General features: G+C 47.6%; 1 protein-coding gene across 15 annotated transcripts in view; it reads right to left on the bottom strand.

Moving 5' to 3' along the window:
- TANC1 (tetratricopeptide repeat, ankyrin repeat and coiled-coil containing 1) overlaps positions 1 to 17,146 on the bottom strand; it is a 262,694-nt gene that overhangs the window by 15,590 nt on the left and 229,958 nt on the right. The window lies entirely within an intron of this gene.

The raw sequence follows: 17,146 nt of genomic DNA, 5'->3' as shown, positions 1-17,146 counted from the left end.
TGCCCGGCCCAAACTGTAGATTCAGAGGTGGCTAAGTTTTGTTTTTGCTTTTCTCAGGAGGAGATAACCAGAATACAGTGCAACGCAAACACAGGTCGGTATTATTGTCTAGTTTGGCCTCTTAGCCTAAAATCATAAAATTTCATTCAACAAGAATAATCACTGAGGGAGTCTAGAGTGCATGTCACTCCCCCCTCATTAAAGAATCTCTTTAACAAGTCAACATTCAGAGTTAAGAAAGTCAAGAAAGAAAAGAAGATCCAACTGTAGAGGGCCCGAGTGAACACGCTGGCCCAGAGGCGGTGAGCTGCCCACTGTCGTGGCGGTGCTGCGGGAAGTCAGCTAAGGATGAAAGAAAAACGGCATGCAAGGAGAGAGGACAACGAGGCGGGGTACTCACGACACCCTCCCGTCAGCCTGGGCCTCCCCACTCCCCGATTCTTAATTTGGGGGTAATAAGCAGGGGGTGTAGTTCGAAGAGTTGCTTCTGCTCATCGCGGGAATCATTGTCTAGAGAGGAGGACGGAGGAGGTGGCAGAAACAACCCCAGGCCAGGACGATCAGCTCTTCAGTGGGACCAGAGGCCAGGAAAGGGCTGAGTGGCGACGGATGGCTGTTCCTCTGGAGGAAGGGAGGAGATGGAGCGCAGCGCCCTGGCTCTGTTCCCAGCACGTGCCTGGGATGACTCTGTTTCTAAATACAGCCTCGAACCTATACATTTCCAGTTTCCAGAATAGGGAAGTCTTCTTACAAGTCAGTCAGGCAGACAGACCTCTCAGGCTGAAAATGGGGCAACACAAGAACAGGCCTTCAAAAGGTGTGGTCCCCATGCCAGGGAGCCTATGAAGAGCACCAAGCCCCATTAGTAACCAGGCTCACTAACGAGAGATGGATGCGGAACAACAGGAAAGCTTGCACCCTGCTAGCAGAAAGGCGCATGGTGGCTGCTCTGGAAAACAGGCTGACACTACGAGTAAGTTGAAGACGGGTGTATCTCCCCACCCAGCAACCCACTTGCAGAGATGCACCCTGCAATGCACTCTCAGGGTGCACCAGAAACACAAGCAAAAATGCTCACCGCACCCCGGGCTGCAAGCAATCCAAACAACCATCATCATCATCAGCAGGCTTCAAGAAAGTGGCACAGTCAATCAGTAGAACACTACATATCTACAAGAATAAACACCATGCGGCTAAACACGACTGACCAAGTCAGTCTCACAAACTTAACAAGGATTCAAAGAAACCAAACCCAAAAGAAAACACACAGAAGACTTTGTTCATACATAGTTCAAAAGCAGAGTGCTGCAACAGCCATCTCGGGAGAGGGTCACCTGTGGGCTTCCGATTAGCAAGGGCGGGACCTGGTTTGTCTCCTGCGCACCTTCTGAGCTCGGGTCTCAGAGCTAAGCCCCGGGAGCCAAGGGCTCAGTGATGCTGGTGTCTGCACGCACCCCTTGGTCTGCCTGTCCTCTTTGACACCGCTCAGGGCAGCTAACAGATGCCTGCTTCCTCTGGTGCCTACGATAATGCCCGGGGAAGCTGGGAGTCTGTTGCTGATTTGTGACCTCCTCTGGTCACACTAGTCAGCATGGCCATGGTTTAACCTCCAGGAGCCACATACACAAAAGGTGGCAAACCTGTTATCTCCCTGCAACAAACTAGCTCTCCTACAGAACAAAGTCTCTACAGACTGTCCTTAGGGCCATGGTGCAGTGTGGCTGGCGACCTCACCTCTTCACATGTCACAGAGAGGTAGCCACATCTGTCCCATGGATCACCTGAGCTCCGCGTTCAATCCGGGGCCTCGTCACCAGAAAGTGAGGGAGTAAGCGTGGGCAGCAGGCAGTCCTGGTCTTGTGGACCTAAGAATGTAAAGGTCAGGCCCAGGATGACCGTGGGGAAAGCATCCCCTTCTCCATCCTTCCAGAAGGGCAAGGCAGCTCTCACTTTGCTTCTGGTCCTCAGTCAGTGTGGACCTCAGCAGTGAAGGGACCTTCCTCCGTGGCCTCATCACAGACCAGCCCCTCGTTAAGAGTTTACATGGCAGCCCAGGGAGCTCAGGGCCAGTCTGTAGGCCTGGCTGATTCCGAATGTCCCACGCCCTTCCTCCCCACCCAGATGATGGCCTGTTTCTTTTCAGAAAGGAGGCCACCACATTTCTCCAGAAAAATGCGTTTAAAGGGCTCTGTCCTGTTGGATGTCCTCAAGTCTCTTGATCTATGTTTGCAGCAGACAGCACTAAAGCGATGGGGGACCAGAGGAGGTAACAAGTCAGGAGCTGATTCCCAGCTCTCCAGGCCTTATCTGAGCACCAGAGGGAGCAGGCATCTGCCAGCTGTCAAGATGCTCTGACACCTGATGCTACACTATTTTTCCAAGAGGCGTAACAACTTCAGTTCTCTGTGGTAGAACAGTCCTTCATGTGCACTGGGACATGGTCCCTTGCAGCTCTCCAAGGAGGTAGCTGGTAAACCCAGCCAAGGTCCTCATGAGAAGTCAGTGCTGGTACCAACATGTGTGTTCAGTGAGTCATCCTAGTGGAGGGCACAGGTGGCCTGTGCACCATGGCTCTCAGAAGGTGAGAGACTGCTCAGCTCTGGAGTCCCGAGGTCCAGGATGTAACACAGGACAAGACACCTGAAGATATGATCTAGTCCCAGTTGCTACGTGTGACCTTGGCAAATCCTCAAGGTCTGTGAGCTTCAGTTTTCCCATGCAGAAAGCTAGAGTTGAGCCTGACCAGAGTTATGAAGAGGCCAAAGTTTCTGCAAATGCTTAGTCCAAATTTCATTCTTTAAATGCAACTTATTTAAAATTTTGTAATAAACACAATACCCACCCCCCACCCAACCACCACAACATTTGCTGTTACTGAATTCCTTTTTTTTTTTTATTTGAGACAGGATCTTGCTCTGTTGCCCAGGCTGGAGTGCAGTGGTGCAATCTCGGCTCACTGCAACCTCCGCCTCCCAGGTTCAGGGATTCTCCTGCCTCAGCCTCCCAAGTAGCTGGGATTACAGGCGCGAGCCCCCATGCCTGGCTGATTTTTATATTTTTAGTAGAGATGGGGTTTCACCATGTTGGCCAGGCTGGTCTCGAACTCCTGACCTCTGCCCACCCTGGCCTCCCAAAGTGCTGGGATTACAGGTGCGAGCCCCTGTGCCCGGCCGCTGTTACTAAATTCTAATACCTTGGGGCCCAGCGCATTACCATGGGTGCCCAGAATAATTTATCACTGGCAGTCTCATAATAGTGCTTTTCCTGTCATCTTCTAGTCAGATAATTTCTTAGAACTACAGAAAGAGCTGTTCTTAACAACAGTTGCCATCTGCATCACTGATCTGGATGACGAAGTGGATTCTTTCAAGACAGTGTAACCAGAACAAAATATTGAAGGGCAGGGATGCTACAGCTGATCTGGACTGCAGGTACCATTCATATTTGTGTTATGCAAACAGGCCCATTGCCCTTACTGAGCAGACATTTAAACTTCATCTCAGTGCGTCGGTATGTAAAACTGACATAAATACCATTCTGCTAATGGTATTTATGTCAGTTTTACATACCGACGCACTGAGACAGAGGTGGGGGGGTTCCCATACCTAAAATGTTTGGAAACCAGGGTCCAATGTGATGCTATCTATACTCTGAGAATCTACACAAACCAGTTCTGGTCCCTGCTGTCCTGGGAATTCCCACTGTAGTCTCTTCCTGCCACGATGATAACGTTAATGATTCCTACTAACATAAGGCTTGGGGTACTTTTATATTGTGAGAGACCAGAATATGCCACCCCAAAATATGCCTTTTCACATAAAGATTTTGAGTTGATTATTTTGAGAGACTGCAGACACAGGAGATATCCCAAAAACAGATAAGTTTTCCTCTTGTAAGACAAAATTCATGGGTGTCTTCCTTTCTATACCAAGAAGAGAAGGATGAGTACATCACTAGAGATTTCTATCAGTGGAGAATCTGGCTCTCAAAGCTTACCTTTGTTAACTGCTTTTCTTGGGTACCTCCCCATAACTGGCTTTCCCCAAACCATTTATCTTTGTTTCAGGGAATTTTTTTTTTTTTTTTTTGAGACGGTGTCTCGCTCTGTCACCCAGGCTGGAGTGCAGTGGCACAATCTCAGCTCACTGCAACCTCCGCCTCCTGGGTTCATGCCATTCTCCTTCCTCAGCCTCCTGGGTAGCTGGGATTACGGCGTGTGCCACCTCGCCTGGCTAATTTTTGTATTTTTAGTAGAGACAGGGTTTCACCATGTTGGCCAGGAAGGTCTCCAACTCTTGACCTCATGATCTGCCTGCCTTGGCCTTCCAAAGCACTGGGATTACAGGCGTGAGCCACCGTGCCTGGCCAGGATGATGATTTTTAAGCCTAAAATCTAAGCCACCTCTTGGACACTGACTCATTTCTCTGGGTATCTCCCATGGATACAACACAAGATATACCTACTATTCAACTTCTGTTTGTGTTAATGTGTCTTTCATTGTTGCAGTCTGTCCCAAGAACTGTGAAGGGTAGGGATACAGTGATTTCTTCCTCTCCTACATTTTCTGGATTGATTTGATCGTGACCCTGAACACGCGTGATTCTTACGCTGGAAGATCTGGGTATTGAACCACCACCTGGATCTGCTGCTGCTCTGCCATTTTCCTCTAGGCAAGGAACAACTCCCTCTTCCTCCTCTCCCTGGTTGACCAGAAGGAGGAATGAATCAAAACAAAGACACATGGGCTCCACGCAGAGGCAGGGCCTTTGCATGACGCCACGCAAAGGAATAAACACAGGACTCTTCCATTTGATGAGATCTGAAGCAGCCAATCCACCACAGCATTCTGCTCTTTTATTTGGTGAACAAGTTTCATCTTCATTATAAACGGGGCCTTTAAATCAGGATTTCTGTTACAGCTGCTACTGAATTTTTGCAACAGCAGCACATCAGAAATGACAGTCCAGCACTAAAAATAGGGACCTCTGTTTCACAGGGGTGTCAGAGAAGCCACAAGTTGAAGCAACTGACACGGGGCGAGTGGTGCCACCCCGGGCATGGCAACTGGGTTGGACCCTGTCCTCCTCCTTTTCCTTCACAACCCTTGCTATGTATTTGGTGACTCCCTCTTGAGGCAACTAAAAACCTGTAAGCACAGGCAGACTTTGCTCAGGCTTAAAACAGATCACGTTCTACACACAAATTCCTGACAAGGCTCTCGTTTACAAATGATGCAGACAGACAACAAGATCTGTGTTTTCCTTTTTCTAAGCAGATTGAGTATTCTGGGGCCATCACTGCGAACTCCTGAGGCTCTGCCATTTTCAGGGGATCTCAAGTTTTAGCAGCCACAGGGACTTATGAACACCATATACGGAAACAAGAGAGACTGAAGAATAGCCACCCACATGCTTAAGCAAACAGAACCATGGCTGAATTATGCTCAGGAATTCCAGCTATTCTGCTGCAAAGGCCGACCTCTGGTGCTGCCCACCGGGCTCCAGTGAGTGTTAATGCACCCCGCCTGAAAAAGAGGGCAGGGGAGGGCAGGAGAAGAGAATGCCTTGCTGTGGGCAGTACCTCGCCTTCCGGCCAATGAAATACAAAGATGGAGAAAAAAAAATTTGGTATGAAATGGGAGCGCAAAAATCAACGTGAACAGATGGCACTTTTTAGGACTCAAATTGGACACAATTTCTTCTAGTTGCAAAATCCTTAACAAGATGGCATTTGTGAATTAGATTCCCATGAAAGCACATATTTTCTGACGATCTGAATAATTTCACCTCAGCAACACTGTCTTGTCTTGAGAAGGCAAGTAGGTTTGTAACTGCAGACGTTCATTTTAAGAACAACCTGACTGGCCGGGTGCAGTGGCTCACGCCTGTAATCCCAGCACTTTGGGAGGCTGAGGCGGGCAAGTCACCTGAGGTCAGGAGTTCAAGACCAGCCTGGCCAACATGGTGAAACCCTGCCTCTACTAAAAATACAAAAATTAGCCGGGAGTGGTGGCACATGCCTATAATCCCAGCTACTCGGGAGGCTGAGGCAGGAGAATTGCTTGAACCTGGGAGGCAGAGGTTGCAGTGAGCTGAGATTGTGCCATTGTACTCCAGCCTGGGCGACAGAGCAAGACTCCATCTTAAAAAAAAAAAAAAGTAAAAGGTTGGGCACGGTGGCTCATGCCTGTAGTCCCAGCACTTTGGGAGGCCGAGGTGTGCAGATCAGATCACGAGGTCAAGAGATCGAGACCATTCTGGCCAACATGGTGAAACCCTGTCTCTACTACAAGTACAAAAATTAGCTGGGCGTGATGACACATTCCTATAATCCCAGCTACTCGGGAAGCTGAGGCAGGAGAATCACTTGAACCAGGGAGGCAGAGCTTGCAGTGAGCCGAGATCTCGCCACTGCACTCCAGCCTGGTGAAAGAGCAAGACACTGTCTCAAAAAAAAAAACAAAAAACAAACAAACAAACCTGACAACAATCTGAATGTATTGGAAACAGCAGTGAGAGAGCTTTTTGCACCATAAAATGGATGGTTTGCAGGAATCTCTTATATATTAAAGTTCTCTGGGAAAAGATTTGATTTGCAAAAACTCAATTGTCAACTTGCCGGGGACACAGTCATTCCACAAACAGGGCTATTCCTAAAATTTTAAAGCAGATCTGTCACTCAAATTCACAGGATGTGCTGCCCAGGCTCAGGATGGCTTGGCTTACAGATCACAACAATGGGTCTGCATTCCCACCCGCATTTGCCTTTGGACCCAACTTGGGGGCTTGGAGAGAAGGGCGGCAGGGTCAGCGCACACAGAAGCAGCTTCCTGCTGGCAGACTATGACCTTTTCATGCATTACCCACGGATGTATGAAAAACATTCTGCAAACTGGAAACGAGTACCTCCAGAGAACAGCTTGCACCTGCAGAACCCACTTCCTCCTGGCTGAGGGCACTGCGGGCAGGGCAGGGCAGGGCAGGGTGGCTGGGCTCTGCTTGTATACTTGTATTCACGTGTGCAATTTACTTCCTATTATCCCGGCCTCTACCATATTTTTAAAAATGAGTGGAAAATGAAAAAAACGAGTGTCAACATTAATTGAAAGCAGCAGGATTCTCATAAATGTCATCTAATTGTGGCCAAGGTGAGAACCGTGAGATGTGGTGAAGGCAGTGATGCTTGACCCTCAGCGGCAGGCCTGATGGCCACACCCTGCTCAACTGTAAAGGCAGAGAACACCACGAAAGAGTGTGCCTGACACACTGCACATTTCTCAGCTACTTTATCTCAATGGTAAAATGTAATGAGGGATTTTAGGATTTTTTTTTTTTTTTTTAACTCTGGGAATGACTGCCCACCCCGCCTTTGTAACTGACTCTAAGTGGCTATATGGAGGCTGACTGGTCAGGCTTGCTTTGCTGCCACTGGGAGCTCGGCCGTCACACTGAGGGCCTCGGGGAAGCTGGCCCCCACATCCCCTGGCTGAAAGCAGCAACCCCTCCCCAAAAGGCCAGGCAATGTGCCTCCCCGCCCCACCTTCTAGAAATAGGACTAAGATTTACAGAAGCCAAATTTCATAGCTTCGCTTTGTTCTTTGTTAGGCATTTCCTCCCGTCTCTGAGGGAGGGGAAGGCTTCTATTAGAAAGAAGAACATACTTTCCAAGAGCTATAAATTTTTCACCTCTACAAAGACCAGGCAGTTATCTAACCAGTTATCTAACCTAATCCTCAATAATTTAAGGATAAAATGAAAGGTAATCAAGATGGCTCTTCCAGAAAACTGTACTTGCACTGGGAGACAAACACCCCAAGCCTTGGGGTCTGGGACAAGCCTCCAACACTGCCAGCCTCAACTGAAGCTTCTGCAGGCTGGGGCGCTGCTGCTCAGTGACCTCACGAATGGGAAGCCAGCACTGCCCAGGTACAGTCACATGCTGTGTGATGATGTTTCAGTCAGCGACAGACCGCATATACAATAGCACAGTGGTCTCATAAGATGATAATACCGTATTTTTATACCTTCTCTATGTTTAGACATGTTTAGACACACAAGTATTTACCTTTGTGTTATAGCTGCCTACAGTATTCAGTACAGCAATATGCCGTACAGGCTTGGAGCCTGGGAGCAATAGGCTGTGCCATCCAGGCTTGTGTAAGTACACTGGAGCATGTTCACACAATGACCAAATCGCCTAAGGATGCATCTCTCAGAACTATCTCATGCATGAATTTAAAAAGTTGTGGTTTTGAACACCTTCCTTACTGTTTCCCATTTGGCAAAACTCTCCCAGGAGGGCCAGATCTCCCAATGGCCATGATAGGGCCTGCAGAAGCAGCCTGGCTGGGGTCAAGTATGGGGATTCTGTGTTATAAGGCAACAGGCATCAACCAAGCATCATGGAAAAACGTGGCTCCCTCTGCCGACAGACATGACCCCATTTTCACCGAGCTATCTAATGGAGGTGAATACAGGGCAGAATCCAAATCCGGGTAACCAGAACACTCCTGACCATGTTACAAATTCTCCTGTAAAAACACTATCAGCCTGTATGTGCATTCAAGATTAAACAGGAACCTCAAATTGCCAACTTCTTTTAAAAAATAAAATGTGTAACTGCACCTGTAAACAGGACTTCACGTGTGTGATCAAAATTCCTTTCTTTTCCATCCTTCACTTATGACTCCATCTTCCAAAGTAATTGCAAAATTGAAGATTCCATCACTTATACATCCACTTATTCAACCGACAAATGTATAGCATACATCAACATATTACAGTAATAATATTAATCAACTTATCACAAACCTGACAATACATAGCATTTATTGAACATGTATCAACTGCTGAGAGCTCCACAAAATACCCTGGGTGGAATTCTCATTTAATCTTGTTAAGAACCTTCTGAACCAGGTGCCATGATGATGCCCATGTTACTGAGGTGAAATAACTGAGTCACAGGGGTTACATCATCTGCCCCAAGTCACAAAGGGAATCAGTGTCAGAGTCAGAAATTTAACCCGAACAACTGAATGGACCTTAAGTCATACTCTTCATCAAAACAGGAAGATGCTATTGGATTTAAATAACATACCATGCCATTTGTAAAGGGCTGCCTACATGATGCTCTTGGTCCTCCATATTCATAAATTCAGTGAACACAATCAACTTCTATGAGGCAAGCACTACTCTTAGTTCTCTGTTACAGATGAGGAAAATAAGCCCCAGAGAAATTAAACCACTTACTTAAGGTCCCACAGCTAGAGGGAGTGTGGCTAAGTCTGAGTTTTTTTTTTTTTTTTTTTTTTTTTGAGACAAGTGTCGCTCAGTCGCCCAGGCTGGAGTACAGTGGCACAATCTCGGCTCACTGCAACCTCTGCCTCCTGGGTTCAAGCAATTCCCTGACTCAGCCTCCTGAGTAGCTGGGATTACAGGCACCCGCCAAAACACCTGGCTAGTTTTTGTATTTTTAGTAGAGATGGGGTTTCACCATGTTGGCCAGACTGGTCTTGAACTCCTGACCTCATGATCCACCCGCCTCAGTCTCCCAAAGTGCTGGGATTACAGGCGTGAGCCACTGCACCCGGCCAGTCTGAGTTCTTAGCTCCTATGCTGCTGCCTCCAGGAAGTCACCTTTAAAAATATCTAAAGCATCCAACAGCCTTCTATGAGAGTTGTTTAAATCAAAGTACCAGAAAGTGCTTCTCTTTTTCTGAGGAACTGCTGCGATTTCTCCCATAGCCAATAAAAATGGTTTACAAGGATTGTGTCCCCCTCTAATTCTGGGCACATGGCATTCCACAGCCACAGTAGTAGCTCAATTTAGTATGCCATGGCACGAATGTTTGAGCGGTTCCTCATGTCCTATTCCTGACTTAGTGTTTTAAAGTTCTTATCTGCATCATTTCAAGTAAGTCTCTTCAAATCCTTTGAGGAATAATGTGTGTGCTATAAATAATGTAACCTCAATTTAAAAATAATTTCCTAAAAGATAAACAACATAAGCCATCTTTCATACAGACTTTGTTCTTCTAAGAATCCATGAGAAGACTGGACCTTTGGACAGCTGTCACTTCTAAAGTGTGCTGAGAATGTTCGCATGTTGGAAGGCTGGGTTACACACCAAGTTATTTAAAGCAGGCATAAGGTTCTCTCTCTCCTCTTGGTAAGGGCTAAGCTTGTGCTGAGGACTTCGTTACATGCCAGGACACCACATGAGGTCTCAGTGTAAAAAGGGGGCATTTCCACAAAAGCATTTTACACAATCTCACATCTGGCCCCCAAAACACAGAAAGAATCCAAATATCATTTCAAGAAGAAACAAGGATGATTTTTGTGGGGGAGTGTAAATGAATGAATAACATTTTTCTGTTGAAGGCAGAAGTATTTTTTATTAAATACTCAGGAATCACTCACTAGAAAAATGGACTCTGTACAGCAAGAACAGCTTGATGAAGGTTGTCAAGGGGCCAATTCGTTCGTGCTTGAGACACCACCCCTGGGTTTCTGCCTGCTCACTGCTGGCCACTCAGCCTGCCCAACAGGGCGGGGACACACTGAGCTGACCCCTCTGCCTTCTTTGCAGAGAGGAGTGGTCTCTGGAACCCACCCACATCAGGGGCAAAACCCAGGGGTCTGTGAGACCAGAAGGATAGGGTATGGACAAACCCAGGCCCCTCAGTTCTGATCCCCCATCTGCCTCCGCTGTTTGGGGGACTCCCATACCCATCCTCCACCATCTAGAGCCCTGTTACCCCTTCCATGTTGGTAACCCCACTTTGTCCCTCCCCTTACAGGGCACAGGGTCACCCCACCCCATCTTGCTCCTTTCAGGATCCTGGGTGGTCCCTCCCATGCACCCTTGAGGGTACTGGCTTACTCCCCATTGTGTTGCTTTGCCGAGGACAGTTCTGACTGACAGCAGACTGGATTTCCATGCCCACTAACTTTACTGAACCTTCTTAGAACAAACACTTGCAGAGGAAGGAATGCCTTGATAAAAAATTTCCAAAACCAGTACTGGTGAGATGCTTAGGACCTCTGAAAAATCTAGTATCTTCAGTGTATGACAGCAAGTCACAGTTTTCTCTACAGGATCCTCCATGTGCGTTCCATGTAACACATATTCTCCACATGCCCCAACAAGCCACGGGCAAACGCTTTCCTTCCAATTTATCACCTGAAATTCTGTCCTGAGATGTGCATGCATCACCTAATGAGGTGGATACTTCCTGAGAAAGGCCACACATCATCAATGACAGGGATGCACCCTGAGAAATGAGTCATTAGGTGATTGTATCATTGTGCTAACACCACATAGCGGACTTACACAAACTTCGATGTTGTAGCCTACTACCTGCCTAGACTATATGGTACAGCCTTTTGCTCCTAAACTGCTAACCTGTACAGCCTGTTACTGTACTGGATACTGTAGGCAGCTGTAACACGGTGGTACTTGTGTAACAAAACATAGAAAAAGTAGCAACATAGAAAAAATAAAGACACAGTATTGTATGGGAACACCTTCTCACGTGCAGTCCATCGCTGACAGAAACATCATTATGTGGGGGATGGCTGTATATGTGACTGCAAGGCTCAATCCAGTAGGCCTGACATTTATTTTACATTCTCACCAAAGAACAGCTCCTTCTCTCTCCAAAACGCATAAGGTAAATTCAAACGAAGAACAGGTCATTTTTACACCAACAGTAATAAGGCATCCAGCTCCCTGTGTTCTGGGGCGGCCTTGGATGTGGGAAGCCCACCGTCCACACCTGGGGCCTCCCTGTGATGGAAGCCAAAAGAGTCACAAAAGGGGAAAGGAAAGCAGTCCCATGGAAACAAGAGGGAAACAAAAATCATCCAAGTGTCAAACACAACAGGACCCAGCTTCGCAGCCCAATTTGGAAACAGGTGCGACGACCACCCCCAAGAGGGGCCTGGAAACACCCACCCCAGCTGCAGGGCACTGCCTGAGGCTCAAGATCCAGAGGGAGCCAGGTTCTGTCCAAAATTCCATCCAGAATTAGTGAACAGTAAACTACGGTGAGCACACATGGTGAGTGGAACTGCTTCAATGCGCTACACAAAGGGAGGCCTGCAGTGTGGCCAAATAGCCCATTCAATTTACAGCGGAGAAAATCTGGCCCATCTTAGGAACAGAGGCAAATAGTAGCTTTGGCAATAAAAATTATTTACCTGACTAAACTCCTTTACAAAGTATTCAACAATTAAAATAGTACTGACTTAACATAAAAACACTTCACATGAAGTATTTCAGTCACACTTTTAACCAACTCTGATAGGGCATCCCCTTCCAGAAATTAGGGAAGGGCAGCCCTGGGGAGCCGCCAGGGTCCTGTGCATGAGGCATGGGGCTCTGGGTGTGCTGGCGACCTTCTTTCAAACAGAAGGACCTCTGAGGAGGTGACCATGACAGGGCAGGATGACTGCCAGAGACCAGCATGAGGACACAGCACACCCAGGCTGCAGAGAGGGAGATGTTATGGACACAGATGGGGCTATGCCCACACCATGCTTGGCTAATAGCTGTGTTCCCAAAGATCCAAACCAGCAGCCCACCGTGCCCTCAGCACAGGTGCCCCACCGAGGACTTGGCGAGAGGATCTGAGCCATCTTGGAGTCCAACAGAGCATGGTCTGAGCTAGGACACCAAGAAATCAGGACACTGGGTCTTTATGAGTGACCAGGCCCCTTACTCCTCGCCCTCCAACCACAGGTATTTCTCCCAAATTATTCTGCAAGTGAACATCTCCCTCACTAAAAATATGACTTTGTTTCATTTAAATCCACTTGTCCACTTGGTCAATACCTATATGACAAGAACCAGGCTATACCTGCACTGTCTAATTTGGTGGCCACCCATCACATGTAATTTAGATAAATTAAGATGAGATTTTAAACTACTGTTCCTCAGTTGCACAAGTCACATTTCAAGTACTCAATAGCCACATGTGGCTAGTAGCTACCATGCTGGACAAAACAGACATCACTTCCATTATTACAGAAAGTTCTATTGGGCAGCACTAGAACGGACAGTTGCCATACACAATGGTGTAGACAAGAGACAGGGAAATTTCTGCCCTCACAAAGCCCATGACTGGCTGGGTGTGGCGGCTCATGCCTGTAATCCCAGCACTTTGGGAGGCTGAGTCAGGAGGACTGCTTGAGCCCAGGGGTTTGAGACCAGCCTGGGCAACATGGCGAATCCCCATGTTTTGCACCTCTACAAAAAAAATACAAAAATTAGCCAGGTGTGGTGGCTCATGCCTGTAGTCCTAGCTACTCAGGAGCCCAAGGTGGGAGGAGCACCTGAGTGTGGGGAGGCAGATGCTACAGTGAACTGTGATTGTGCCACTGCACTCCAACATGGGTGACATAGTGGAGACCCTGTCTCAAAAAACGAACCCAAAAAAGCCCACAATTTGGGAAAAGCAGCCTCCTATCAAATAAGCCACATCAAATAAGCCTATCAAGGCCGGGTGCGGTGGCTCATGCCTGTAATCCCACCACTTTGGGAGGCCAAGGTGGGCAGATCACTAGGTCAGGAGATGGAGACCATCCTGGCCAACACAGTGAAACCCCATCTCTATTAAAAATACAAAAATTAGCTTGGCGTGGTGGTGCATGCCTGTAATCCCAGCTACTCGGAGGCTGAGGCAGGAGAAGCCCTTGAACCAGGGAGTTGGAGGTTGCAGTGAGCCAAGATTGCACCACAGCACTCTAGCCTGGTGACACAGCGAGACTCCGTCTCAAAAAAAAAAAGCCTATCAAATAAGACGTGCTGATGGTAAGTCCTACGAAGGGAACTGGAGAGTGAGCCAAGGGAGTGGAGAGGGTTAAGGCTCTGATACCAGACAGGACCATCTGCCTGAATGGCAAGTACTGGAGCAGAAGGGCCTCTGTTCTCTTCTATTCAGAGCAAGGTTCTAACCAGAAGCCCACAAGCAGGCTCACACACTTGAGTGTGGCCTGGAACTTGCAAACACAGTCCTTCTGCCAATCCACAGCAGCATGAGGTCACCAGCTAAGCATCTCTGGTCATTTCGGCTTGGGCTGATTCACAGCAAACACTGACATGGAGATAGTAACTCAGTGTAGCCAGAACTTTTTGGGAGGCAGCATGGAGTTGTCACAGCTGTGAAATGTCTGAAACAGATGCCATAAGCATCTGGTGGGTTCTCACCATGTTTCAGGCTGCCGAGAAACTACGGAACAAACACTGACCGAGTCTGTGAATATCACCGAGCCAAGAGCCTTGGCATCCTGAGGGTGATACTGTTAGATGCAGGCATTCATCATCTGCTCTGGGCTTTCTTCTGATGAATGGATCATACTACTTATTCTCCACTAGAGCCTTTTGTTTGATGGTGGGGAGGACGCGTGGGGAGAGGGAGATCTCGAGAGCTACTGGAACGACAGAACTGAGTTCTGAATGGCTGGTCCCTAAACATTGGACAGACAAAAACCAAATGGTCCTGGATGCTGGTAAAAACAGAAACTTAAACAAGTTAAGCCCTCTGCTCTCCGAAACCAGTAGAGACAGTCTGCAAGTTTTCTAAAGGCTGTGGGTTGACTGCAATAAACCCCTAAACTAAATATTGTTCCCATTTTTTATGAATGTCTTAAAATTCTATTGTACATTTTCTTGTCTCCTTCAACCTAACACAGGAGCCACCTACTTCTGTGATGACATTCATTGACTCAGGGTCACTAGCAGTTAGATGTGCAGGGCTCTGAGGGTGGAGGGCTGCTGCTGTGCCCAGTGCCACCACACTGATGGCCTGAGTGAGGGGGACCTCCATGGGGCTGCTGTTCCCTGGCTGGTGGCTGTCATTCTTCCTAACCAAGAACCCACCGCTTCCAATCAGCAACAGGCACGACAACCACACTTCCACCATGTGGAACAGATTCACTGAATTGCAAGGCTCTCCTAGCAGAAAACTGGAGGAAGAATTTGTGCATGAATTTAGCTCCTGCGCCACTGGCTCTGGCAATGGCAGAGAAGAGATGGGCAGGTAGCTGTCCTCCTAACGGGGGTGTCCCTGCGGGAAAACCACAGGCTGTTCAAAGGCAGGCAGGTGAGTCAAAACAGATGAGGAAGCTCTGCCTTGTCACCTCATCAGCTAGCATTTTAAAGCCAAGCTGTTCACAGCTAAATCTATGCTGGACAGACTTGTGTAAACATACTTAAGGTTTCAAAAGAAATAATGAACTGTTATCCACACAAAGCTTCCAGTTTTTCTGCCACCTTCCCACAACCCAGATAAGTATTACTCTTGGGATCCAGTCCTTGTGCTGTGGCTAGGGACAGATACGGTCCATCCTAGAGTGTTTTGGACACAAAACACCATTGACTACACCCAGGAATGAGGACCAAACGAGAACAGGATGCAAAACCACTACTTTCCCTTCTGTGGGTCCCTATAGCAACGAGCAACAATGCACACAGCAGTACAGCCACACAGGCTGGGGAATCCCGGGGCCCATGGCTTGAAGTTGAGCCTTGGTGAGAACCAGGACTGTGAGCTGACCCATTCACTCTCAAGATCTTTACCAAGGCCTTCAGTTCTCTGTACGATGCCTCATCTGCATTCATTCCCACATTTAGGGTTGGTAACAGACCCCATGTGGCCAAATCCCAAAACACGGATGTCACATTCCAGAGCATGCAGTATACATTTGTGTAAAGACCTATATCTGCAGATGTTCTCTCAGCTGAAACCCCCTGCAAGATTTCAAGATATTCCTCTGACAAATGCAGGCCTGGAAAGTAGGAGGGCTTGGGGCAGTAGACGATAGTGGTTGTCCTTGAAGGGGCACAAGAGAAAGGTACCAGACAGAAAAATGCAGAGAAGGCAAGGTGGATTTTGTTGACATGCAGTCCACAGAGAGCCACTGTGGCTAACTAAGCCTGAAAAACAGCACTTAGCTTGCCTCTTCTTGGTTTAAATTTTAACAAGCGTCTCAAGTAAACTCTTGCCTGATGAAATTCACCCTGATGCCTGGTGAGGAAGAGTGTGAACTGCTTCCCAGGTTGCAAAGTGGTCTGAAGATTACTCATGAGGCTTTGGAAGGGAGGGGCCAAGTTACTGTTTACCTTTTCATTAAGACCCGAGGGACAACTACAAGATGAATTCTGCCAATAGCTGAGAGCTTGGAAGTGGGTCTTTCCCCAGTGGAGTCTCTGACGAGAACACAGCCCCAGCCAATACCCAATTAGGAGCTTGGTAAGATCCTGAAGTAGTGAATCCAGCCAAACTCTGCCAAGAATTCTGATCTAGATAAAGACTGGGGGGAAGTCTGTTGTTTCTCATGTGTGTCTTTAGCCATCAACTGATGGGCAGATTCTCAAGCAGGATGATAATACAATTCAGGACTGGTCACTGAGAGAAGAGAGCTCAAACAAAGCCTTCAAAGTCAGCCCTTCTCTGGAATTTTCTTCCAAATAAAAAAGTCACCTTGAATATTAAAAGGTTAGAAATTCTCACTTGAGCTAAATGTGTGATGTCATGGCTGCTAGACCTGACGTCCATCGTCTTCATGGGTACCTCTCACTGTGTGTCACTCTATGTCAGGCTTTTTAGACAGCTCTGCAGGGAGCTAGGAGTCACCTGAAATGACTTGGGATGCTTGTTAAGAAAATCAAATCCTGGGCTTTCCCCCTAGTGAATCAGAATGTCTAAGCCCAAGTGCCCCAGGAGGCTTAGACATTTCACTAGGCAATGAAAGAACAGGGGTTTGGACCTTTTGGCTGTCAGTAGTCATGCTCTTATCCACTCAGCAACACTGCTGCCCACCACATCATTTGGAATGTGTTGGAAACTTTTCTTTCACCAAATTATAGAGCAGCCTATACTATTTAAAACGGAAGGGGAAGGACTCCATAAAGAAGTAGGCAATATTTCAATCCACATACTTTTACTCATAGACATAATCCAACTCTGCCAGAATTCTGTACTTTCTCTGCACCTGGGAGCACACGCAGCTCCTTCTTTGGACCCACAAAGGGGATGGAACAAACAGCTCTGAGGCTCTGAAGGACAGGCCTGCACTCCTGCCAGGAAGTGAAGCTCTGTGGCTTTCCCCTAGGGTGAGCTATCTAATAACCTCTTCACACCAC

This window comes from Pongo abelii, chromosome 11 (assembly GCF_028885655.2).
Source record: "Pongo abelii isolate AG06213 chromosome 11, NHGRI_mPonAbe1-v2.0_pri, whole genome shotgun sequence".
Taxonomy (NCBI): Eukaryota; Metazoa; Chordata; class Mammalia; order Primates; family Hominidae; genus Pongo; species Pongo abelii.
Note: the sequence above shows the minus strand (reverse complement) of the source record. Positions and strands in the feature narration are given on the sequence as shown.